At 48.7% G+C, this 27,148-nt stretch overlaps 1 protein-coding gene across 2 annotated transcripts in view; it reads right to left on the bottom strand.

Annotated features, from left to right (window-relative positions):
• numbl (NUMB like endocytic adaptor protein) overlaps nt 1-27,148 on the bottom strand; it is a 203,700-nt gene that overhangs the window by 151,181 nt on the left and 25,371 nt on the right. The window contains exon 1 of one of the 2 annotated variants that reach the window (XM_059985122.1): nt 21,385-21,577. The exons of the other annotated variant lie outside the window; for it this stretch is intronic. The gene's annotated coding sequence lies outside the window, so the exon portion shown is untranslated. Of the gene's footprint in view, nt 1-21,384; nt 21,578-27,148 lie in introns of those variants that run through there. 2 annotated transcript variants of the gene reach the window in all.

Below are 27,148 nucleotides of genomic sequence, written 5' to 3'. Positions count from 1 at the left end.
GTCTTCATGGAGAGAAGTGAGCGACAGAGGATCTCATCGTCCTATGGCTAGCTGATGTTGGTACAGTCTCGTGGACAGCCTTCTCTCCGCCTGTCCCACAGAGTGTGTGGGACAGGCTCCACGTCGGCTCCTTCTCTCCATGGGGGGGGGGGGGGGGGGGGGGGGTCGCTCAATCTTTGGGCCTCGGGACAAACATTCCAATGGGAATGCCACCTTCACGAGGCATTGCCTTTTGAAGATTAATACGGATATTTTTAAAAGATTAGCTTATTTCTCACATAGCAAAATGTGTTGTCTAATCAGGAGGGATTGAGCTGGGCAGCCCGCGCACGTCGCTGAGGCAAACCGGGATGTCTCTGGACCGTGGGAGGAAACGCACACAGTCACGGTGAGAATGTACAAACTCCTTCTGTGGAAGGCACTTACCAACAACAGATACATAGGGGAGTCTGGATGGAATTCGTTTCTAATCACGTGTACATCAAAACACAGGGAAATGTGTCATTTGCATTAACAACCAACACAGCCCGAGACGCGCCGTGGGCAGCCTGCTAGTGTGTGCGTGGACTCTCGGGAATGGTGGCAGAGATAAGCTCCCAGTATCCATTAAATGCTCCAATGGCCTGCTTCTCAAAGAGCCTCTGACAACCACGACCAGCTTCTGGCCTTCGCGTGTGGCTTGGCGGGACCATTTCTACTGACGGGAGAAGAGGCTGCACCTTAAAACTATTCGCTTCAGGCAGATGGGGCTCATCACCCAGAAGGAAAACTCTGATCTCAGACCTCCACTGCCTTGCGGCTGTACCCACTCATGGGGGGAAAATCCCGGAGCTGGAGTCCCTAAGGCAGTCCTACGCTGAGTTCAACGCTGACTGGCCACTCCCGCGACGCTGCCAAAACGTACCAGTCTCTGCCGTTCCTTTGGATTCATCAGCTGTGTGGAGAGGGGGAGCCTGCTACATGGGCAACAGCTCTCCCTCCATAATCATACAGCCCAGGCTTGCAAATCACGTAGACAGTTAGGACACAATATCCATTTTATTGAGATACAGTGCAGAACACAACCCAGCAGTCCCCCGATTTAACCCTCGCCTAATCACAGGACGATTTACAATGAGCAATCAACCTAGCAACCGGTATACACATCTTTGGACTGTGAGAGGAAACCCACGCGGTCACAGGGAGAACAGATAAGCTCCTTAGAGGCAGTGACGGGAATTGAACCTGGGTCGCTGGTACTGTAAAGCGTTGTGCTAACCACTACACGATCATGACGCCCATCGGAGGGCCTCAAAGAGAGGTACAGATCATGTGCAGGCAGAAGGGGGCCTGTTGAATTTGGTTTTGTGTTCAGCACAGATATTGTAAGCCAAAGGGCTCATTCCTGAGCGATTCCATTGCGAGTTCCATGCTCTCATCAATGAGGTGGATGCATGCCAGGGCTCAGAACACGTGAATGCTGACTAAGCAGCCTCACGTTACTCTGGAAACCATTTCAATAGAGCAGAGGAAAGTAAAACTGCAGCAACTTCTCTCAAGGCAAGCAGGGAATTCTCACCAGAAATGCAAAGAGAGGAGGATATTTATAAACCCTGCTGCAGGCTGGAAATCGAAGAAGATGGACGAACTTGGGGTGGGAGGACAGGGGTTGTGCATGGAAGAGCGGGGCTGGTTTTGCTGTCGGTTTGTTGCTTGTGCTGAGCATTGTGAGCCTGCAAAGCCAGTGGCGGAATGCGTGGCAACTCTTGCAGGCTGCCCCCAGCACATCTTGGGAGTGTTGGCCATGAATGCAAACAGCACTTGAAGATTCATTATTATACCGAATAGAACTCTGAGACCCATCCTCCTGCAGGCGGCCACAAAAGCAGTTCAAGAAAACATCAGGCACCCAAGGCGTGAAAGGAACAAATAGAGCAAACGGCAAAAAGCAAGCGAACAACACAGAAAATCAGATGTCGAACCAGGGGTCCAGGAGTATTCACTTCAGTGCAGCTCAGCAACGAACAGAACACTGGGGGTCAGGCAGCATCTATAGGAATGAGTCAACGTTTCAGGCCGAGACCCTTCGTGAAACGTCGACTGTTCACTCTTTTCCAAAGATGTTGCCTGGCCTGCAGAGTTCCTCTAGCTTTTTGCGTGTTGCTCGGATTTCCAGCATTTACAGATTCTCTCCTTACCCGAACACAGCCACTGCTTCTTGGATGGGTGCCGTCAGGAAAGGCGACCAACAATTAAAGATTCACCTTGTTACATGGACATCAAAGCATAGTGAAATGCATTACCAGCGCGCTCCACAGCTCACCAACCGTAACCTGTCCGTCGTCAGAACGCGGGAGAAATCCCAGTCACTCACAGGAAGAACGTACAAACTCCTTACAGATAACGGTGGGAATCGAACCCGGGTCACTGGTATGGTCAAGGTTACACTATGACGCTGCTTTGGCACCTCATAATTACAGCCACCAACCCAGTGCCCAGTGCCATCCCGGTTTGACTGACGGCACTTTCCACCGGCAGTGAAAGGAGGGCTGGGCACGACCCCATCCTGTAACAACCCAGAGCGACAGGAACACCGACCGAAGCTCCAAAGGAGGGGAAGATGGGCTACACTGCGAGACAGTTTATAAATCTGCCCCAAGAGAGGGGGTTCTGGTGAGCTGCTGTTGGTGGCCAAGGACCCAGTGGGGGTGACGGGCTTGGGTAAGCAAGTCACTACCTATTGTTCCCACGCGCACGCATTCCACCAGCTTGACTCTCTGAGCATACAGTCGATTAATCTTCAGTGTCCTTCACACTGAATAGTTCCCCAGTATAAATACCCTCAGGCCAATTCTCCTCTCCAGAGAAATTTATGGATCCAGCGATTGCTTGCAAACTTTAAGGATCGGTTCCGGTATTCTCACCATTAATTGTACATAAAACTATTTGGTGAGTGGCAGGGTAGAGATATGTCTCTACCAAAGGAAGTGAGAGGTGCTCCTTCCCTCCGCCAGCTGCCCACGGGTCACCCTGGGGCAAGGAGTAAGACACCCCCTTCTCGATCAGGGGCATGTGAAGCCATGGGGGAGGGTGGTAGATGGTCATATAAGCAGCTGATGCATAACAAGTTCTGGTTATTCAACCTCTGGCAGACAATCTGTGAAGGGTATTGGTAATGGCTGGGGTCACCCAGCTTGTAAAGACACTGCCCAGAAGGTGGCAATGGCAAACCACTTTGCCAAAAATAATCACGGTCATGGAAAGACCACATCAAACAACAATGATAAAAAGATTACAGTGACATGGACAGAGCGTTCACAGTGAAGTACAAACTAGGTTTGATTGGCTTGTGAATACAAATTATATCACTAGTTAGTCATGACATCCATACAAGTGAACAGTGGGTAACCAGGTAATAAGAGGCTTAATATTGCAGCCTTGCAGTTACACAATTAATTGAGTTGTACATGTTCTAAATAGACTGCTGTAACAGTTGGAGACACACAACCCTAATTAGGGGGGAGCGTGGCACTACTAGACATGCTGTCTTTCAGTCGATGACTTGCCTGCTCTCTACTTGGACAATGAACACAGAACTCCCCCTGCCAATGCTCATCATCCAGCCAACACCGCGGACTGGAATGCGGTTACTGCGCACGAGGGGCATACAGCACAGCGGGTGGAGCGCAGGATTAGCAGACAGTTCTTTACACCAGGACTCCGAGTTCCTGACCAGCTGCATTGCCATCTGCCGAGGCGTCTGACCGCAAGACCCCTACGGAGGATTTGAGGACAGCTGAGAGGGTCACCGGGGTCACTCCTCCACCCATCTGAAATACTCATCAGGAGCAGGGCCCTGAGCATTGTCAGTGACTCCCCCCCCCCAACCGTCCAGCAAACTCTGACCCCCTACCATCAGGCAGGAGGTGCTATAGCATTAGATCAAAGGGAGGTTCTTCCCCCAGACCATGGGACCACAACACTCGCTGCCACCACCCACGTCTCATGTAGTGTTATACCGTTTACTTGTGTCATTAATGCATCTTGTTATTTGTTTCTGGTAATGCACGCGTGCTGTGTGAGCGTTTGCAGGTGCTGCTGTGCATCTTGCCCGAAGGAACGTCGTGTCATTCCGAGAGTACGTACGTATAGCGAATGACAGGACGAAGTTAAAATACAGGTAAAATGCTGAAGAGACTCGGCAGGTCAGGCAGCATCCATGAAGGGGAATAAACAGTGGATGTTTCTGGCCAGGACCCTTCTTCAGGACTCATGGGCATTTTCTGTGTCCACCTGGATTTCCAGCATCTGCAGAAGCTCTTGTATTCAAACCCTCGCATCAGCTGGGAATGTGAATTCACAATATTTGGAAGTAGCTGCAGGCTGATAAAAGACTTCCAGCAATGGAAACCTGCTGCTCTCACACGATCCAACTCCTGATCTCAGAGGTTATATCCAGGGCACAACACTTTGATGTAAGCACACAGTAGCAGTGCCAAAGGCTACGCTTCATTAGGAGCTGGAGGAGATTTGGCACAACAAAGTCTACAGATGTACGGCGGAGAGCTGAGGCTGCGTCATCGCCTGGTATGGAAGCTCCAATGCACAGGATCACAAGAGACTGCAGAGGACTGTAAACTCAGCCAGCTCCATCGCAGGCTGAGCATTGAGGACATTTCACAGAGGCTGTGGCCTCAAGGAAGGAGACATCAATAAGGTAAAGCAAATTTTATCATCAAACTAGATACGTCACCATATACAACCCTGAGAGTCATTTTCCTGCGGGAATACTCAGCAAACCTATAGAATAGTAATTATAACAGGATCAATGAAAGATCAACCAGAGTGCAGAAGCCAACAAACTGTGCAAATGCAAATATAAATAAATAACAATAAATCATGAGAATGAGATATAATGAGATAAAGAGTCCTTAAGGTGGTTGTGGGAAGATGGGGCAAGTGAGTGTGGTTATCCCCTTTGTTCGAGAGCCTGAGGGTTGAGGGGTACTAACTGTCCTTGAACCTGGTGTTCTGATGGTGACAGCAATAACACTGTGTAGATGTGCTCAGTGACGAGGAGGGCTTTATCTGTGATGGACTGGATGTATCCATTCAAAGGCATTGGTGTTTGATACAGTCAATCAGTACACTCTCTGCCACACTTGTATAGAATTTTGTCAAAGTTTTAGATGTCACGCCAAATCTCCACAAGCTCCTGCAGAAGTAGAGGTGCTGGCATGCTTTCTTCCAATTGCACTTACACACTGGGTCCTCAGAAATAGTAACACCCGGGGATTTAAAGATGCTAGCCCTGATCTTCTAATTGAGGGGGGGGGCCTCACCACCTCGGGCATGCCCTCTTCCTCACACCACCATCATCAGGGCAGAGTACAAGAGCCCAAAAATGCACTCAGCATTCCCCTCTGCCATCAGATTTCAGAGCAGCCATGGACCTTCTCAAAAGAAGAAACTAATGTCATTACCCAAGGACTACCGGGAGATTAAACTTTCTTGCAGGCATTTACAAGAAAAAAATACTATAGAATAGCACGAAAAACTATACCCAAGTAACGACTGACAAACAACCAACGTGCAAAAGACAACAAATTGCAAATAAACACGACCTCACGATTGCTTTTTGCGTAATTTAATTTTATTGTTAATTTTAGTATTTTTTGGGGTATCGCACCACACTTTAGAAATAATAAATCTGATTCCGAATCTTAACTCCCTCCTAATCTAGGCATTAGGATAGGCTACCAAAATCCTCAGGCAGAGGACAAACTCCACTGACTGCCCTGGTGCCTATCTCGCTTTGAATAAACATCAGGTACCTCCAAGAGGACCACAGCTTTATCTTACGGTTTGGAGGCTTGCGTGCCTCAATGACCCAGAGGGCTATGTTGGCTGGAGTCAGGGCTCTTGGTTGGGTCACCCAGGCCAAACAGGTCAAAGGGCACAGGTCAGACTGCTCCACCAATCTCCAGCTTGGGGCTGACAACCCTGACTGGTCAAACAAAACTATCACGGAAACAGAATAAAGAATCTTCCTACATCGGAGTACGACGGTATTCCCGAGTCTCCACCCGGGACGTGCATGAGTGACAGTGGTGAGAACCGAGAGGAAGCTACTGACATAAACACCGCCAGAGATGGAGGATCTGCGTTGGTACCCTGAACGCTGGCGGTGTAACGGTCCACGAGTGTACGACTGGGCACCACAGTAGAAGACTGGCTTGCTTTACAGCGAGAGTGATCACTGATTGGGGTTCTTTTCGACAGCAGCGGGAATTGGAGTTTATACGTGGCTTTGCTCCGGTTTTCTCCCACAGTCCCCAGCGTTGACGGTAAATTGTGGGCATGCGACGTTAGCTTCGCAAGGATGAGATGACACGTGCGGGCTGCCCGCAGCACATCCTCGGACTGACAGCCGGTTGTCAACTCGAACGAGACATCTCACTGTCTGTTTCAACATACATGCGACAAACAAGGCAGACCTTTACCATCTTTATTGGGTCCCACCACAATCCGGTCAACAGTCCATCTCAGAGATCCGGTATGTCAAATGCTACAGCGGAGACCACTCTGTCTGGGTCCCATCACAATCCGGTCAACAGTCCATCTCAGAGATCCGGTATGTCAAACGCTACAGTGGAGACCACTCTGACTGGTATGGACACTCCAATGCGCAGGATCGAAAGAGGTCACGGACTCAGCCGGATCCACCACAGACATAACTGTCCCCGCCATTAGCAACATCTATTTATGAGATCTAGTGCAAAATGGGCCCTTTGTGACTCACTGACCAGCTATCACCCAGTTCAACCCTAGCCTCATCACCGGACAATTTACAATGACCAACCAGCACGTTCTTGGACCGTGGGAGGAAACCAGAGCACCTGGAGGAAACCCACGAGGTCGCCGGGAGAGCACACAAACACGTTACAGGCTGCTGCGGGAATCAAACCTGGGTTGCCTGTGCTGTAAAGCATTGTGCTAATCAAGACATCTTCAAGACTGGATTCATGGTTAGTGCCCATGGTTGAACCCAATGAAGGTGGGTCAGTGGTTTACAAACCACCCGAGAGAACGTCTGACTGCAGAACCTTCTACTAACACAGAGTTGTTCATCTGCTTGCTGATTAACACTAAATGTCAGACCTGTGATGGGGGAGTGTACTACCGTCTGGCCTCTCTGGACCAACCAAATCAATTAGTTTAATACAGCTACATCACCCAATGGATGATTTCAAAGAACCCAGCTGATTTTTGTGTGTCAAGTACAATTAATTTTCATTAACTTCCATATGCATAGCTATAAATATTAAACACAGAGTGCAGATCCCGGCGGCGTTACCCACAACAGTGATTGAATTAGCCAGGCAAATGGAGGATGCTGCTTTGGAACTTCTACAAAGCCCACCAGTGGCCGGAGGCTGGAATGACAGTGTGACCATTGACATTAGAAATTGCAGTGTGATCGCTGACTTTGGAACAATTCAACAGGAAATGCTTGCTTAGAAATCTTACGTGTCTGCTGCCATCAGGTAGAAGGTACAGGAGCCTCAGGACTCACACAACCAGGTTCAGGAACAATTATCCCTTAACCATCAGGCTCTTGAACCAGTGGGGTTAACTTCGTTCAACTTCACTTAACCCTTAACCATCAACCTGACCAGTGGGGTTAACATCACTCAGCTTCATTTACTCCATCACTGAACTGTTCCCACAGCCCATGGACTCACTTTCAATGATCCTTCATCCCATTCTCAATGTTTATTCCTTATTTATTATTATTTCTTTTATTTTGTACTTGCACAATTAATTGCCTTTTGCACACTGGTTGTCCACCCTGTTGGGTGCAGTCTTTCATCGATTCGATTACGCTTCTTGGACTTACTGAGTATGCCCACAAGAAAACCACTCTTGAAGGCTGTATATGGTGACGTATACGTACCTGAAGGAAGCCCATGAGGTCAAGGAAAGAACACACAAACATCTTTCAGACAGCAGCTGGAGTGAAGAAAGCTTCATAGCTCAGAGAATTGAGTACAGGAGATGGGATGTTATGTTGAAGTTGTACAAGACATTGGTGAGACCGAACTTAAGAGTATTGTGTGGAAAGATGCAAATTTTCTCTGTGCTCTTTCAATCCTATTGACAAGCATGTTGCAGGGACTGCAAGACCCAAGTTAGAGCACAGGAGAGTGCAGCACAGGAACAGACCATTCGACCCACAATGTTGTGCCGAACCAGCTAGGGAGCAAATCAAAAACACCCAAACATTAATCCTCGTACCTAGACAATGTCTATGCCCCTCCATCTACCTATCCAAACGTCCCTTAAAAGCCTCTAATGTATTTGCCTCTACCACCGTCCCAGGAAGCGAATTCCAGGCATCCACCACTCTCTGAGTAAAAAACTTACCCCTCACATCCCCCTTGAACCCACCCCCTCTCACCTTCGATACATGTCCTCTGGTATTAGACATTTCTACCCTGGGAAACAGATGCTCCCTGTCCACTCTCTCGATGCCTCTCATAATCTTGTAAACCTCCATCAGATCTCCCCTCAGCCTCCGACACTCCAGAGAAAACAACCCGAGTTTATCCAGCCTCTCGTGATAGCACGAGCCCTCTAAACCAGGCAGCGTCCTGGTGAACCTCTTCTGCACCCTCTCCAAGGCCTCAACGTCCCTCCTACAGTGGGGCAATCAGAACTGTACACAATACTCCAGACGCAGCCTAACCAGAGTTTTGTAAAGTGGTTGCATAACCTCCTGACTTTTGAACTCAGTGCCTCGACTCATAAAAGCAAGCATTCCATAAACTTTCTGAACCAAGCTATGACCTTGGATCCCAAAATCTGCCTGCTCAGCAAGGACCTTATTAAGGAGGTTGTTCTTAACAGAGTACCATCTCCTTGCATCTGCCCTACTGAGGTGCAACACCTCACACTTATCTGGGTTAAACTCCACCCGTCATGTTCCAGCCCTTACCTGCAACTGATCTGCATTGTGCTGTATTCTTTGACAGTTTTCTACATTATACCAATCTCAGTATCATCCACAAATTTACCAACCCACACATCGGCGTTTTCATCCAGGGTACTTATAAACATTACACACAGCAGAAGTCCCAGCACAGATCCCTGCGGAACTCCACTAACCACAGACCTCCAGCTCGAGTAAGTCCCTTCAACCACTACCCTATGTCGATGCGTTAGCAACTCCGAGTCCAAGCAGCCAATTTGTCGTGGATTTATAAGGAAAGATTAAATAGGTTAGGACTTCATTCCTTGGAAAGTAGAAGATTGAGGGAAGATTTAGTTTGAACTTAAATGTGGAAAAAGATCAGGGACTGACTAACCTTGTGAGCATATTTCCACTCGATTTACTTAACTCAACATATTACTTGATACTGAGACTGGAACAAACTATTAGTAGTGACAGTGATCTCTCAAGTCGAGTATGGTGTTCTCCTGAGGGGCTGTCTACCGGTGGGTTCGCAGCTGGCTGAAAAGGACCACCCAGGACGTTAGGGTGGTTCCCCCTGCTGAAGAATGCCTGTGTGTGTCTTCGTTTAGCATGGGGAGGCCCACATGGTCCTGGACTGGTCGGGGTCCAGTGGCACAGAGTGCAAGATGACTGCTGCAGCCCTCCTCTGCCTGCGCTAACGCTGGGATGTGTCATCACCTTTAACCAGCTGAAGTCTCGGTTGCATTGCTCTTTGTCTGGACCCTCCCGCTTGACCTCACCACCACTGGCGACCCTCGTTGCTGCTCCCCTCCGCGCACCCGGTGGCAACCTTGCCGTTTCTTTTAGCATTTTTGTCTGTTTCTTAAAGAAAGCCGAGTTACTAGCTCTGCGCTCGAGCCAGCATGGTTGGAAAGCGTGCAAGGAGCTGGCTGGATCTGGACCTGGGACCAGTGCAGATGCCACTACACGGCCGGTCAGCAAGGGGGCTGGTGGCGGATCCCCAACCAGGAGCGAAATTCCAGACGGCATCACTCTCGGGGGTCTCAGGAACTCACAAGCCCCTCCAACACGGCAAGGGGACGTTGCTCAGAAACCACGCCTGACAACTCGTGTCTATCACAGACTATAATGATTCCGGCTGCAGCTGGAACAAGGATCCACATCTGCATAGCTTGCACAAATTCTGCCAACTTTGCATTCTGGCCAGAAGTAGCTGATGGCCCTCCCTGCATATAACATTTCAGAAAGTGTGTTATTACCTGCAAAGGGCACTCTGAGCAGAGAAAGGCATTGTAGAAAAACCGTTCAGCCATTCGTCAGAGCCAGCTATTCAGCCCCTCATGACTATGCTAACCCTTTGGAACAGCAATTCTATCAAATGGACAACCCCTTTCACCACCAGAAACTTCTCCCCATTAAACTCATTCCCAGGTCTCTCCCACTTGAGTCATAAAGTACAGCATGAACCAGATGGGCTGAAAGGCCTGTTTCAAGCGCTTCAACCCATCTAGTCCACGTTGAACCATTTAACCTGCCTGCTCCCATCGATCTGCACCGGGACCACAGCCCTCCGTACCTCTCCATTCTGTATACCTATCCAAACCTGTCTTCAGCATTGAAATCGAGCTTGTAGGCACCACTCACACTGACAGCTCGTTCCACACTCTCACCACCCTGAGTGAGGAAGTTTCCCATTAAACTTTTCACCTTTCACCCTTAAACCATCACCTCTGGTTGTAGTCCCACCCAACCTCAGGGAAAAAAGCCTGCTTGCATTTACCCTATCCATACCCCTCAATTTTGTATGCCTCTATTAAATCTCCTCAATCTTCTCCACTCCAAGGAATAAAGTCCTAACCTATTCAGTCTTTCCTTAAAACTCGGGTCCTCCAGACCTGGCAACATCCTGGTAAATTTTCTCTGTGCTTCTTCAACCTTATTTACATCTTTCCTGTAGGTTGGTGACCAAAACTGCACACAACTCTCCAAATTAGGCCTCACCAATACCTTGTACAACTTCAACATAACATCCCATCTCCAGTACTCAGTACTTTGACTTATGAAGGCCAATGTGCCAAAAGTGGTTTTTATGACCTCATCCACAACTCGCATGCTGTGTGTAAGGAGTTTGCACGTTCTCCCCTGTAACCACAGTCCAAAGACATGTGGCTTAGAGTGAGTGAGCAGAGGGCATACTATGTTCCTGCCTGGAGTGGGTCGACATCTGCAGTCTGCCCCCAGCTCACCCCCGACACAAGTGATGCATTTCACCGTCTGCCTCAATGTGCTTGTGACAAATCAAGCTAGTCTTTATCTTTTCAATGTTGCTACTTCATCTGCTACCTTCAGAGTCACACAGAATGCAATGAAACAACACAGACAAAACGCAGGGGGATCTGCATCTATGGAAGTGAGTAAGCAGTCAACATTATGGGGCGTGACCCCTCTTCAAAACTGAGAAGCAAGGGGGAAGAGGAAGGAGGCTAGCTGGAAGGTAATGGGTGAAGCCAGGAGAGTGGGCAAGATGAAGAAGGAATCTGATAGGAGAGGAGAGTGGGCCATGGGAGAAAAGGAAGGAGGGAGAGATGATAGGCAGGTGAGATGAGGTAAAAAGGACAAGAGCGGTGAATAAAGGGTGGGGAAAATCAATTTTCATACCGTCAGGTTGGAACCTACTCAGGCAGAACACGAGGTGCTGCTCCTCCACCCCAAGGGTGGCCTCATCGTGGCACAAGAGGCCACGAACCAACATGTCAGAACGGGAACGGGATCTGAAAAGCTTGTCCGCCGGGAAGTTCTGCTTTGGGCGGGTAAAACAGAGGCGCTTGAAGTGGTTCCCCAATTTCCAACAGGTCTCACCAACATAGAGGAGGCCGTACTGGGCACACTGCTCACAGAATCAGGGGTGAAGTGTGCCTCACCTGGAAGGATGGTTGGAAGACGGAGGTGAATGTGCAGGTGTTTCAACAACTGCCTTATACCTGGGACTTCTGTTTAGACTGGAGTTTTGTCTGAATGCCAACCACCCCCCCCTCAGGGCTCCTTCACAAATCTCCTCCCAACTCACACCATTCAGAAAGCAATCACCTGTTCCTCTCTTCCCCGCCCTCCACCTTATCCCAGCTTCTTCTTCCTTCCCTTCCAGTGCCGAGCAAGGGTCTCAGCCTGAAAAGTCAACCATTTATTCCCCTCCATAGATGCTGCCAGACCTGCTTTGGTTGTCGGGGTGGAGATGTGCCTCTACCAATGGAGGTGTAAGGCACTCCCTTGCTCCGCTAGCCTGTGGGTCACCATTGGGCAAGGTGTAGCACCTGCTCAGTCTCCTCAGTCAGGGTCACGCAAAGCTACGAGAACAGGTGGGTGGTCGTACGAGCAGCCGGTGCAGATCACAAGTCCCGGTTATGTGACCGCTGACACCAGGCAGACAATCTCTGAAGAGTATTGATAATGGCTGGGGTCGCCCGTCTTGTAAAGACACTGCCCAGGAGGAGGCAATGGCAAACCCACTTCTGTAGAAAAATTCCCAAGAACAATCATGGTCATGGAAAGACCACCAGCGCCCTCGCCACAGAACGACGGCACTAGGCACCTGGCCGCGGAACGACGGCAGTGTGTTGCTGTGGATTTCTGGCATTTGCTGAGTCTGTGTTAAGGGGAACAACTCACAGATTTGCTGGCCTCTATTGTTATCTATTTTCAATAAAGCTCCAAAGACAAGTTTCCTCTTTTAAACTCAAAGCAGCCAGAGCCAGAAGATAATGGACATGGCTTAGTAGTCAGTTCTGGGAACAGTGCCCAGCTCAATGCTGAGTGCAGTGACTCGTTTTAGAAAGCAACACAAAACTGATTCATACAGGATTCTATGAAGGAGAGTGTGGAAGTGGTTCAGGATAGGAAAGCCCCATTCCATCACTGCTGCGGAAACAACAACGTTCCCACCGCGAGGTGTCATACCTGGAGCCAATTAATGCAGGACGACAGCTTGACAGGACTGAGCAAACATTAAGGTCTAAAGTAGCAAATCTGAGAGGAGGCACACAAAGTATTGGTGACAAGACTCTTTCAAGATTCAGAGTTATTTTTCACTTGTACCAGTGTTAACGACCAACAAGCAAGGATGCGCTGGGGGGAGGGAGGGGGCAGACCGCAAGTGTGGCCGCAGTGCCCGGTAGAACACAGAACAAAACAAAGCATACACCCGGGACAGGCCATCTTTGGCCTCGTGGATTTGCCAAAAGCCCCAGTGGACTCAGATATTTGCTGACCAGGGCTTGAACAATCAGGCCTCAACTCCCGTTCATCGACCTGAGGCCGATCACCAAACACCGGTCTCGCCAATTCACATACCCGGGGGGGCTGTCATCGGTTGGTAGGTTCATTTATTTGATGTTATACGTCGAGACACGGCACGGGAACAAGACCTGCTGGCCTGTGGGAGGAAACTGGAGCACTTAAGGGGGAGAACATACAAACTGCTTACAGACAGTAGCGAGAATTGAACCCAGATCGCTGGCACTGTAAAGCATTGTGCTACCGTAACACCCCTATAGTTAATTGGTCACAAGGGTGCACCTGGGCCAAACGGGTTCACTGGCTGGAAGAGCCTGTTACTGTGCAAAATAAAACACACTAAGTGTGCAGGATTTGAAATGCTATCCAGTAATAGATCAACATCCCTCTACCTCCATATTTCAATGGCTTCATCAATAACAAAAGCCACATTGTCTCACAAACCACTGGTTCTGCAGATGTGGGAAGTCCAAAGCCCCACACACACACACACACAACCCCCCCCCCCCCAACCGGGTCAGGAAGCATCCATGGAGGGGAATAAATAGTTGAAGTTTAATCGGGACTGGGAAGGAAGGAGGCACAAGCTCGAATAAGGAGATGGGGCTAGGGGAAGGAGTACAAGCTGGCAGGGGATAGGTGAGGGGGCAAGTGGGTGGGTGCAGGAGGGGGCAGTAAAGTGAGAAGCCAGGTGGATGGGAAAGGTAAAGGGCTGGAGATGAAGGGAGCTGACAGGAGAGGAGAGTGGACCATGTGATGAGAGGAAGGAGGGGAGCGAGGGGGAGGTGACAGGCAGGTGGGGAGTAGACATAAGAGGCCAAAATGGAGAATTGAAGACGACATCTCCCCACGTTCTTATTTTGGCTTCTGTCCCCTTTGTGCTCCAGGCCTTGGCCCACAGCATCACCTGCTTATTCCCCTCCATGTACAGCGCCTGACCCAGCAAGTCCCTCCAGCTCCTGCAGGCATTTCTGTGGGACAATGACAGGGTGTAGTGAGCATGCCCAGTCCCTACTATTGGCTCAGCACTTCCAACAGAAACATAGAAGATGCGACAGTTCACGGACACGGGAACGCTGCCATTACAGAGGAACGGTGGAGCAGAAGAGGACATCCCTGGGTGACACTAGGCTCGCGACTCACACTTGCTCTGGGCCATGGAGCTGGAGCCTCCCGCCCCGGCTCAGTGCCCTCTGTGTGCACAGCCTGCCCCAGCAGGTGCAAGGCAACGCATAGCAGGCATACCACAGTCGGCGGAGCCGACAGTTCTGCAGGCACGGCAGATTTTCAGACCGCTTGAGACACCCGCCGTTTCAGATGGTTGCCGGTCAGTCCTCGAAATGGGGATTCGGTCAACAACTCGATTTTACACTGCATGTCTGAGTGCGTCCAAGTAACACGCACACACTAAAGGAACTCAAAAGGTTCAAAATAAATTTATCATTAAAGTGCACAAACACTCTGGCTACTAATGAAATGGCCACTGAGCGTCTGCTGCTGCAGCCCGTCCACCTCAAGGGTGGATGTGCTGTGTGTTTACAGACGCTTTCTGCACCCCTTCCCGGCAGCTTCAACCAGTCTGACCGTTCTCCTCCGACCTCTCGCAGTATCCCGGCACTTTCACCCAAGAACTGCTGCTCCCTGGATTCTGGTTTTATTTTTCGCACCACTCCCTGTAAACTCTACGGGCCGTAGTGCGTGAAAACCTTAGATCAGCTGTTTCTGAGATACTCAAACCTCCCCATCTGGCACCATGGGCAAAGTCACTCATCGCATTTCTTCCCCCATTCTGACATTTGATCTGAACAACAACTAAACCTCCTGACCATGTCTGCATCCTTTTATTGCACTGAGTTCTGCTACATGATTAGATATTTGCATTAACAAGCAGTTGCACAGGCATACCTAATAAAGTGGCCACTGAGTGCACGTCACCATATACTACCTGGAGATGCATTTTCTTGCAGGCATTCACAGTAGAACAGAAGTACAATAGTATTTATAAAGGCTACTGAAAGACAAACAACCTATGTGCAAAAGGAGGGGGAGGGGGACGGCAGGGGGGGGACACAACACCGAGAACAGAAACGCACAAACTCTGCGGCTGGGGTGCCCAACGCTCTTGCGCAGTGGAGTGGAGAGCGAGTTTGTAAAGCTGGCGGGAGCAAAGGATGTTGGGAATGGCGAGGGTGGGGTACCTCGAGAGGGGTGTGGGACAGGTGGCAGAGAGGGAGTGCCTTTTCCCCCCAAAAGTGGCACGGGTGCAGGGGCATCCAGCCCTGAGACACCAGGCAAGGTCACTTGATTCCTAACAATTGGTTTATTGATCATTACAGAACGTCTCTCTGGTGCTTCCCGCTCCCTCCCCTCTCCCTACCCCTTCCCACTCTGAGTGCACAATAGAATCAGGTTTATCATCATTCATGTGTCATGAAATTTGCTTTTTTTGTGGCAACAGTGCAGTGCAATACATAAAATCACTACAGTACTGTGCAGAAGTCTTGGGCAACCTGACTATATACTTGCCCAAGGCTTTTGCACAGTACAGCAGGCGGCTCATTGTAAAACATTGCAAACAAACTCGATTCTCACCTCTAATTTCTACCCCTTACCTCTTCTCTTCATCAATCTGACATCTTTTTCTTCTCACCTGCCCATCTGTTTCCCCTCCACCTTCCCTTTCTGCCATGATCCTCTCTCCTTTCCTGTCAGATTCCCCCTTCTCCAGCTGTTTACCTTTAACCACCTATCACCTGCCAGCTTCTTACTTCATCTCTTGTCCCCCACCCATCACCTGCCAGCTTCTTACTTCATCTCTTGTCCCCCACCCATCACCTGCCAGCTTCTTACTTCATCTCTTGTCCCCCACCCATCACCTGCCAGCTTCTTACTTCATCTCTTGTCCCCCACCTATCACCAACCAGCTTCTTACTTCATCTCTTGTCCCCCACCCATCACCTGCCAGCTTCTTACTTCATCTCTTGTCCCCCACCCATCACCTGCCAGCTTCTTACTTCATCTCTTGTCCCCCACCTATCACCAACCAGCTTCTTACTTCATCTCTTGTCCCCACCTATCACCTGCCAGCTTCTTACTTCATCTCTTGTCCCCCACCCATCACCAGCCAACTTCTTACTTCATCTCTTGTCCCCCACCTATCACCTGCCAGCTTCTTACTTCATCTCTTGTCCCCCACCTATCACCTGCCAGCTTCTTACTTCATCTCTTGTCCCCAGCCTATCACCTGCCAGCTTCTTACTTCATCTCTTGTCCCCCACCTATCACCTGCCAGCTTCTTACTTCATCTCTTGTCCCCCACCTATCACCTGCCAGCTTCTTACTTCATCTCTTGTCCCCCACCTATCACCAACCAGCTTCTTACTTCATCTCTTGTCCCCACCTATCACCTGCCAGCTTCTTACTTCATCTCTTGTCCCCCACCCATCACCAGCCAACTTCTTACTTCATCTCTTGTCCCCCACCTATCACCTGCTAGCTTCTTACTTCATCTCTTGTCCCCCACCCATCACCTGCCAGCTTCTTACTTCATCTCTTGTCCCCCACCTATCACCTGCCAGCTTCTTACTTCATCTCTTGTCCCCCACCTATCACCTGCCAGCTTCTTACTTCATCTCTTGTCCCCCACCTATCACCTGCCAGCTTCTTACTTCATCTCTTGTCCCCCACCTATCACCAACCAGCTTCTTACTTCATCTCATCCCCAACCCATCACCCGCCAGCTTGTATTCCTCCTACCCCCATACTCTGGCTTCTTTGCCCCTTCCTTTCCAGTCCTGACACCTGAAACGACAACTGTTTATTCCCCTCCATGACCTGCTGAGTTCCTCCAGCGTTTTGTGGCAGGCAGTTCACAAGTGGCCCCACACCTCCAGCACCGACAAAGGACGCCCACAACTCACTGTCGAAGACTTTTGCACAGTCCTATATACAGACAGGTGAGGTGAAAAAGGGAACTTCGAGGATAAAGAGGGAGGGGTTTCCTCAGCCTGGGACCTGCTAGATAGGTGGGAGGGAGTTGGGTTTGGGATTGAGATTACACAGAGTGGAAGAGGAACAGGATAATTGCATGGCATTGCATTTGTCTGCAATAGGAAGGACCATAACTTAAAAGGATTTTTTTTTTAAAAACAAGGATTCAGGAGACCAGATCAAGTTTTGCTTACAGAACAGCAACATCATCGGAGGCCATTCAGCCCATTAAGCTACACCAGCGAAAGCAACTTAGCGAGATCCACTCAACAGTTTTCTCGGCACCCCCGATTTTTTCAGGTTGTCAAACCGACATTCGGACACAACACGCAGGGTGTGGGTGGAGGATGGAATGGCAGAGGTGAGGGGGAAGAACATTTGCTCTGAATGGTTCAGTACACAAAGTCAACAGTGTGGTGAGTGACAGCACTCTCCCAAATTAATGTCAACTGAAACCGAATGTTCCTGAACTGTTTCAAGCACTTTCTGGTCTGATGATTTGTATTCTATATTTTTCGTTAGTGTTATTTGCGTTGGGGTTTGAATTCTTTCTCTGAACAGGTTCAATAGTTCCTTGTTTCATGACTGTCCGTGGGGAAGACAGATCTCAGGGTATACTTTGAAAATAAATGTACTTTCAATCTTAATTGAGAGGGAAGGAGCTCAAAAGTTTAATGAAAAGAAGTTAAGAACTGGAGCTATATCACCACACAGGGGTCCCATTCCAGCAGCAATGCCCCAGAAAAGTCACAGCTGACCCTCCTAGCCCAGGAACGAGGGAGTGCCGATTTAGCAGGAGTTGGGGGCTTGAGGTTGGAGTCTTTAAGCAAGAGTTACTCAAGATAATGTCCATGTGACCAGTTGGGAGGGAATGGAAGGGGGAGGCAGGGGGGGAAAAAAGAGACTTTGTGCTGTTTCTTCATACCACTCTGTCTGCCACCCCCACCCACCAATAAAATTGTTCTCAACGTGAGGAACTCTCATCATTAACCCTTTGGAGTAACATGGGCACTTCCTCAACTGACACACGAACACAGACTTCAGAACCTATCAGCCAGGCGAAAGCACGTGAACAGAAACGTGCGCTCTCAGTCGTGCTCCATGTCTGCTGCTGGTCGACGCGCAGGTCGGTGGGACCAGCTGGAATCATGGTTCAGCATGTATTAGATTGGTCCAAAGGGCCTGCTCCTGTGCTGTAGTATAGTGGTGGTGGTTAGCACAACACTACAGTAGAGGTGACCCACCACTGCCTGTAAGGAGTCTGTACACTCTCCCCGTGACCCTGTCGATTTCCTCCCACAGTTCAAAGACAGACTGGTTGGTAGGCCATGGGTTATTGAAAATCGTCCCATGATTAAGTTAGGGTTAAATTGGGGGATTGCTGGGCAGTGTGACTTTTCTCAATAACCAGATGGCTCTACCCTGTGACATGAAGAGGGAAACACGTCAAAGCTACAGGCCTGAAGACGAGAGGGATGGGGCGTTTAAAAGGAGGAGACTACCTGGAGTCATTGTTTAAACTCCTGGGAGATCCAGGGGCCAGAGACAGAGGAGCTCTGATCTCACTGTGCTCAGGAGCAAGGTTGCAAAAGGATTCGAGTGTTGCTGGACCTGACGTTTAAACACCACCCTGGGGTGGTGGGAGGTGACCCACTGCACCTGTGCTGTGAACCTGCTCCCTAATTTGTCCACTCCCCTCTCCAAGCCCCGTGTGCTTTGATAATTCCCCCTTGAAAGTTATTACTGAACCTGTAGGGCAGCTCACTGCACAGAAACATCTCCTCTCTTACTAGTTTACCAATTAGGGCTGTGGTGACCCAACCCAGCTGAAGGGGAACAGCTTCTTCTTGCCTCCAGTATCTGTCACCCCCAGTACACACGTGTAAAGGAGAAAGGAATGATTGTTACTCGGGATCGGATACAGCAGGAAAAAACACAAGATAAAGAAGACAATCATACAGTTAGCATAAGTACACGAGATCGTGTCCAGGGGCTCCCCCATGGGAACTCCCGGACACTGTCTTATGTAATTATGTTATCCTCATTGCCACACACAGAACGCTGGAGGACTCAGCAGGTCAGACAGCATCCAGGGAAAAGTGTAGAGTCGGCGTCCAGGCCCAGAACTAAAGCCAGATGGATGGGGAAGATAAAGGGCTGGAGAGGAGAGTGGGAAAGAGGAGGGGGGGACCCAGCCGGAGGTGATGGGCAGGTGAGGAGAGATAAGAGGCCAGAGTGGGAAATAGAAGAGGGAAGGGAAAGGGATTTTTCTACCGGAAGGAGAGAATGATATTCATGCCATCAGGTTGGAATACAAGACGTTGCTGCTCCACCCCGAGGGTGGTCTCCTCCCGGCACTTGCGAATAGGAACGGGAAGTTAGGCTTTTGGCGGACGAGCGGAGGTGCCCGACGGCACTTCCACACATACAGCGATTGTAGGGCCATAAAGTGACGCGAGGCAAAGGAGTGCCTGTACAGAGGTGACTCTGACAGGAAACGGTACGTCCAACGACAGGGCATGAACTTAAAACTTATCAAAGTGCCGAACGCCTCCATCACCCTCCGTAATCGAACCCCGGGACCTCAACTGATGAAAACACACTTCCTCATCCACTCCGTCCGCCTCGCGAACGGCAAACCCCAAGTCAAATTGTTTTATGGAGGGGGGTGACGTTTGAGGGTATGCGGGGCACTTTGAGCGGCAGATACCCTGGCGGGAGGGGGGGGGAAGAACAGGTACGATGGTGGCGTTTAAAGGGGCTTTTGGAATACCCACGTGAACATACAGGGAAAGGAGGGATTTCGACCCATTGCAGACAGAAGGAATTATAGTTTATCTTGCCATCATGGTCGACTCCTGGAACGATGGGCCCAAGGGCCTCGCTCCCGTGCTCTGTGTGCACAGCAAGATCCCAAAAAGCAGCTGGATTTCAGTCACAAAGCGGAGGTTCTGCAGAGGCTGGAGTTGAGGCAGCGTCTGTGGAGGGGTAAGGACTAACGGAAGGTCCCTCCTTCACAGATCTGCCTGCCCTGCGAGTTTCTCCGGTATTTTGTAAGTGATTTCTACGTTCAAAGTAAATGATCAAAGTGCATGCATTTTACCACATACAACCGAGATTCATTTTCTTGTGGGCATAGTCAATAAATGTATAGAATAATAACCAAGACAGAATCATGGAATCGATGGAGGGGAATTAACAGCCGACGTTTCGGGCGCAGAGCCGTCGGCGGGACCTGTCTGACCGGCCGAGTTCCTCCAGCATTTTGTGCGCGTCTGCGGCGCCGGCTCTATGTGAAGCCGATGTATAGAGCAGCGGGGAGATCTCCCCTGAAGCACTGGCTTGGGAGCGTTCGCATCCGCGGCGAGTGTGTGCCCCTCTCCTCGGAGAGACAACAGCACACGGCACAGTCCCTGGGAGCCGTGTCTGCCTCTCAGTGCAAACGGCAGCAGGTGGTGACAAACAACTCGGAGATATTTCACGATCTTGTTATTTTTTTCCCCTTCGTTAACTGGTAGTTGCTACGACCAAGGCGGCAGGGGATAACCCTCCTCTATTCCAAATGCCCCGCAACCCTTTACAAACTTCCACAAGGAATGTTAAACAGTCAGGGAAAACATATGTATGGAATGCATATATTTTAAAAATCCTTTCAAGTATTCAGACACTGTAAAAGTTAAACCCGAGATAGCTGAACCCTGCTCGCTTCCCCCCTTTCAGCCACCCTGCCTAACAATCACACAACGCCGTGTTCGCCTGCCTCTCGCTGGGCTTCATCTCCACTCGTGCCCCGGCAAGACAGGGGTGCCCAGCACAAGCTGCCCCCAAAAGTGGCTCAAAAATTGATAGACATTCTCCGGCCGCCGCACGCTCACTCTCCAACCTCCCCATGTCTTCCCCAAGCCTCCTCCCAGCAAGAACCTCGACCATTAAAACAGCCTCCACCTCCAATCTCAGCATCACACAGAAAAGATGTCTCGGGAAGCGCTGAACAAGAGCGGATGAGGTTGAAAACAATGAGTGTGTGCCTCGGCCCGGGGGGGCAGCTGTATCTCGTCGGCTTTAAAGCCGCTGTAAACACCCGCTTTGTAGGCTTCACAATGAATCCCGACCTCCCACACCAACAAATCGAGGAAGACGAGACTTACTGGGTCTGCTTCAGGCGCTGAATCCTCGACTGTCTCCTGTAATATCCACAAGCCCAGTGAAGTGCTCCCTTTTTCGCCCACCCTTGGGAGCTGGAGACAGGTCCTCTTCCACCCCCCCCTCCACCCTCCCCTAGGCAGATAATTTAATGCTTCCTGCTGCCTCTCTCCCGGATAGATCTCCGCCACCTTGCAACCACTCGCCCGCAGGTCGTCACAGTCCGACCAAGTTACAATATAGCGCGCAGGCGCTCTGCTCCAATCTTTAATCCGCCGCCCCCGCCCTCCTCTCTTCCTGACTGGCTGCGCGCCTCATGCATATGTTAATCAGGGCGGCATTTCCATTGGTCACAGTGCACGCCAATCGTCCGAGATGGGGAGCACAGTTAACCCTTTCCGATCTCAACATAAGGCAGAGAATCCGGTTCAGTACCACCGGCATATGTCGCAAAATGTTGTTGACTTTGCGGCAGCAGAACATAATAGGAGAGAACAACTGTGAATTAAAGTAAGAATATTTGTATTAAATAGTTTAATTAAATAAGTCATGAAAAAATAGGAATTTTAAAAAGTAGTGAGATAGTGTTCATGGGTCAATATCCATTCACAAATCAGGTTATAGCAAAGAATGAGGCTATTCAACCAGCATCTGCAGATTTCCTCGTGTAGGCTATTCAACCCATTATTTCTACGCCAGCTGATTTACTTTTTGAGGTACAATGAGGTCCGACTTACCCCTAGCCTGATTACGGGACAATTTACAATAAGTCCGTAAGACATAGAGGCAGAATTAGGCTATTACCCAATTAACCTACCAACACATGTGTAAAACACTGTGCTAAACACGATGCTACCATACCGCCTTGTATGCTGCATCAGATCTGGAGTAACAATTATGTCATTCTCCTTTACACTTGCGTACTGGAAATGGCATTAAACAATCTTGAACATCCTTTATAAAGAGGAAAAAGATGTTATTGTTAAAAGTACTTTGGAGTCCCCCCCGCCCTAGAACTTTTTCCCTATATGCTCGCAAACAACTGCGTTCCCAGAAGTTCCACTGGAATCTAATGTAATAAGTATCAGCAAAAATGACAGAAGCTGGGGCTGCCATCTTTGAAACAGAGGAGCGTCAGGGCAAGAATTAAATGGGTGCATAAAATTAGGGGGTTAGATGTTGGAAGAAGAAACACACACACACTCCCCCCCCCCACCCCCAACCATTCCCAAAACCCTTAGCATATTCATAATCCTAAAGACAGATGTAAGGAGAGAGCTCCCAATAAAGCCAAGTAGTGTTGGACCAGGTTAGTGAAGGCATTGGCCAGAACAAAGTGGCTGTGTTGAGAGACACTGAATCACCAGTAATTGGAATCAATAAGCACAAAAGGGATCATTGCCCCACTGCCTGCATAATTGCATCCAGACCCTCCTCTCTCTCCGCCAGGCAAATGAAAAAAATGTATGTGTTTCTGTGACTGTCTGTTTACCTCCCATCATATATGTTCTATATGTGCCTTGTTGCTGCTGTCTTTTACTCCTTGATCCCAGTTACACTGTTTCGTTTGGCTGTATTTATGGGTATTTGTGTATGGTTGAAGGACAATTACACCTGAACTTCATCACCACCAGGTTCAGGAACAGTTATTACCCCACAACCATCAGGCTCCTGAACCAGTGTGGAGAACTTCACTCACCTCAATGAGCCTCAGGTCCCACACCACCAGGTTCAGGAACAGTTATTACCCCACAACCATCGGGCTCCTGAACCAGTGTGGTTAACTTCACTCACCACAATGAGCCTCAGGTCCCACACCACCAGGTTCAGGAACAGTTATTACCCCACAACCATCAGGCTCCTGAACCAGTGTGGATAACTTCACTCACCACAATGAGCCTCAGGTCCCACACCACCAGGTTCAGGAACAGTTATTACCCCACAACCATCAGGCTCCTGAACCAGTGTGGATAACTTCACTCACCACAATGAGCCTCAGGTCCCACACCACCAGGTTCAGGAACAGTTATTACCCCACAACCATCAGGCTCCTGAACCAGAGGGGATAACTTCACTCATCCCAGCACTGAACTGATCTCACAATCTGTCCACTCACTTTCATGGTCTCTTCAACTCAGATTCTCGATATTTATTGCTTTTTTTTTTGTATTTTGGTTGCTTGTCCATCTTGTTCTGAGTGGTTTTGCATTGATTCTACAGTGTTTCTTTGCATTTATGTGAATGCCTGCAAGACAGTGAATCTCAAGGTTGCCTATGGTGACATACAGTTTGTACTTTATAATAAATTTACTTTGAAACTTGAAATTCATTGCTACTGACAAATGTGAAGGTCAAGACAGATTTAAAACAGAGGTTAATAGGCTCCTGATTAGTAAGGGCATCAACGGTTATGGGGAGAGGGCAGGAGGGTGGGGTTGAGATGGAAATAGTGGAGCAGGCACAATACGACGCACGGCATAATTCTGCTCCTATGGAACATAAGACTTATAGCTTTATTGTGTTATTTGTGCACAAGTTTGAATTTGTATAGCACCATTCTGTGTTCAAGTTACTGTTGTGAAAAGGTACATGTGACAGCCAGATCACACCAGTAGCAACGGAGATGAATGCACACAAGAGATGTTGGAATTCCACAGTAACAGACACAAAATGCCGGAGGAACTCAGCAGGTCAGGCGGTGTCTATGGACAGAGTAACACACACAAAATGCTGGAGGAACTCAGCAGGTCAGACAGTGTCAATGGTCAGAGTAACATACACAAAATGCTGGAGGAACTCAGCAGGTCAGACAGTGTCTATGGTCAGAGTAACACACACACAATGCTGGAGGAACTCAGCAGGTCAGACAGTGTCTATGGTCAGAGTAACACACACAAAATGCTGGAGGAACTCAGCAGGTCACACAGTGTCTATGGACAGAGTAACACACACAAAATGCTGGAGGAACTCGGCAGGTCAGTGTCTATGGACAGAGTAACACACACAAAATGCCGGAGGAACTCAGCAGGTCACACAGTGTCTATGGACAGAGTAACACACACAAAATGCTGGAGGAACTCGGCAGGTCAGACAGTGTCTATGGACAGAGTAACACACACAAAATGCCGGAGGAACTCAGCAGGTCAGGCAGAGTCTATGGTCAGAGTAACACACACAAAATGCTGGAGGAACTCAGCAGGTCAGACAGTGTCTATGGACAGATTAACACACGGAAAATGCCGGAGGAACTCAGCAGGTCAGACAGTGTCTATGGTCAGAGTAACACACACAAAATGCTGGAGGAACTCAGCAGGTCAGACAGTGTCTATGGACAGATTAACACACGGAAAATGCCGGAGGAACTCAGCAGGTCAGACAGTGTCTATGGTCAGAGTAACAGACACAAAATGCTGGAGGAACTCAGCAGGTCAGACAGTATCTATGGAGGAATGTAAACAGTCAATATATCGGGACGAGACTCCTGTGGCTCGACACAAAAACATCTTTTTATTCCGCTCCACAGAAGATGGATGTACAGTTTTATTTATTTACTTATTGATTGCTCGAGATACAGCGAGTATAGGCCTTCTGGTATGGTGGGGAGGGGAGTGCTACTCCGCAGGATCGAAACAAGCTGCAGCGAGTTGTGTACTCAGTCAGCCCCATCTTGGTCTCCAGCCTCCATAGTTTCCAGGACATCTTCAAGGAGCGATTCCTCAAAAATGTGGCATCCATCATTAAGGACCCCCATCACCTAGACAATGGCCACTTCTCACTGTTACCATCAGGGAGGAGGTACAGAAGCCTGAAGGCACACACCCAACGATTCAGGAACAGCTTCTTCCTCTCTGCAATCAGGGAGGAGGTACAGGAGAGTGAAGACACACCCTCAACGTTTCAGGAGCAGCTTCTTCCCCTCTGCCATCAGGGAGGAGGTACAGGAGCCTGAAGGCACACACTCAGTGATTCAGGAACAGCTTCTTCCCCTCTGCCATCAGGGAGGAGGTACAGGAGCCTGAAGGCACACACTCAGCGATTCAGGAACAGCTTCTTCCCCCTGCCACCTGATTTCTGAATGAACATTGAACCCTTGGACACTATCTCACTACTTTCGATTTCTCTTTTTGCACTACTTATTTAATTTAGCTCTTTAAATATATAAGTAGTGTGATTCATGGTTTTTATTATGTATTGCAATGTACTGCTGCCACGTAACAACATATTTCATGACATATGTCAGTGATATTACACCTGATTCTGCGATTCCATAATGTGATTCAATAATTGGCAGGTCAGCCTTTTTGAACCATGTTCCTAAACTGTGGAATTCAACACCTAAAACGATAGTGATGCAGTCTGAGTTCACACCTGCAAACACCAACTCAAAGGCAATTTATTTATCCTTCTTTAACCAACATCTTTTTATCTTTTATTTTCATGTTTCCACTTTTATCTGACTGTAAAGTACTTTGAACTACATCATCTATATCAGTCCTTGATAAATAAAGTTATTATTTTTTTCTCAGCTCAAGCTGGTAAAACCTGAGGTCTGGACATAGCCAAGCGCACTCATTTCTCAATTGCCAGGAACTTCCGGACTGTTCTAGTGGTGTTTAGTATTGTGACGTTCTGAAGATTTACCCGAGTATTACTGTGTAGTCTTAACTGTTTAATGCTATTGTGTGGTGACTTTGGGATGATATCACTATTGGGACAATGTATACCCCGTTCATGTTCCATAGTCCATCAATTTCCTCTTTTAATTCAGCTTATTTCCGGTATTTTTCACTTGCTGATTTCCTCAGTTATATGTGCCTGGAATGACTATAACTACTAATTAAGTTCTTCTTGCTTGTTTATCCTGTAATATTATATCCAGATTGTTGCTATAGATTGTCCTATCTCTAATAACAGATCAGTTGTAATATAATTTGTAAGCCTCTGACTCTGAAACTGGTTCAGATCTGCATCTCTAATGAGGTATGAGTACTTTATGGGTTTGGATTTTAAAGCAAGATTTTGGTGAATGACGTTTGCCACTGGATCGTGCCTGTGTACGTAATCAGGTTGAGTTAAACTGCTGCAGGATCCTCTAACGTGTAGGACTGTTCCTGGCTTTTCGCAGCATTTTCTGTATTTATCATCTTGAGTTTGTCGTACTTTCATTATGTGTTTTTGTTTTTTTGTGTGTTAACCACCCGGTCCTGTATTGCTATAAGGTGTCCCTCTGTTTCTGGGACAAGGCCTCCAACTCTAATCAGGCATATATTTCAATCTTCTTTATCGACACTAATATCATTAGTTATTATTATTATGATAAGGTAACTCGACCTCACAATCTACAGTCCTGTGCAAAGATCTATGGCACATATATTGTATATGGCTAGGGTGCGTAAGACTTTTGCGCAGTACTGTAGTAATTTTATGTATTACATTGTACTGCTGCCACAAAAACAGAAATTTTATGACGTACGTGAGTGATGATAAACCTGATTCTGGTCTGGGTCACTATGGTGGACTGAGAGTGGGAAGGGGGCAGGGAGAGGGGAGTCATGGTTGGGAAAAGGGGAAGGGACAGGGGAGGGAGCAGGAAGCACCAGAGAGACGTTCTGTAATGATCAATAAGCAAATTGTTTGGAATCAAATGACCTTGCCTGGTGTCTCAGGGCTGGGTGTGTCTGCACCCACAGCACCCCCAACCCCGGCCCCTGGCACTCCTTTTCTGGCACCTGTCCCACATCCCTCTTGTGGCACTCCACCCTCGCCATT

This window comes from Hypanus sabinus, chromosome 11 (genome assembly GCF_030144855.1).
Source record: "Hypanus sabinus isolate sHypSab1 chromosome 11, sHypSab1.hap1, whole genome shotgun sequence".
Lineage (NCBI taxonomy): Eukaryota > Metazoa > Chordata > Chondrichthyes > Myliobatiformes > Dasyatidae > Hypanus > Hypanus sabinus.
The sequence above is the reverse complement of the archived record's forward strand: the minus strand, read 5'-3'. Positions and strand labels throughout refer to the sequence as shown.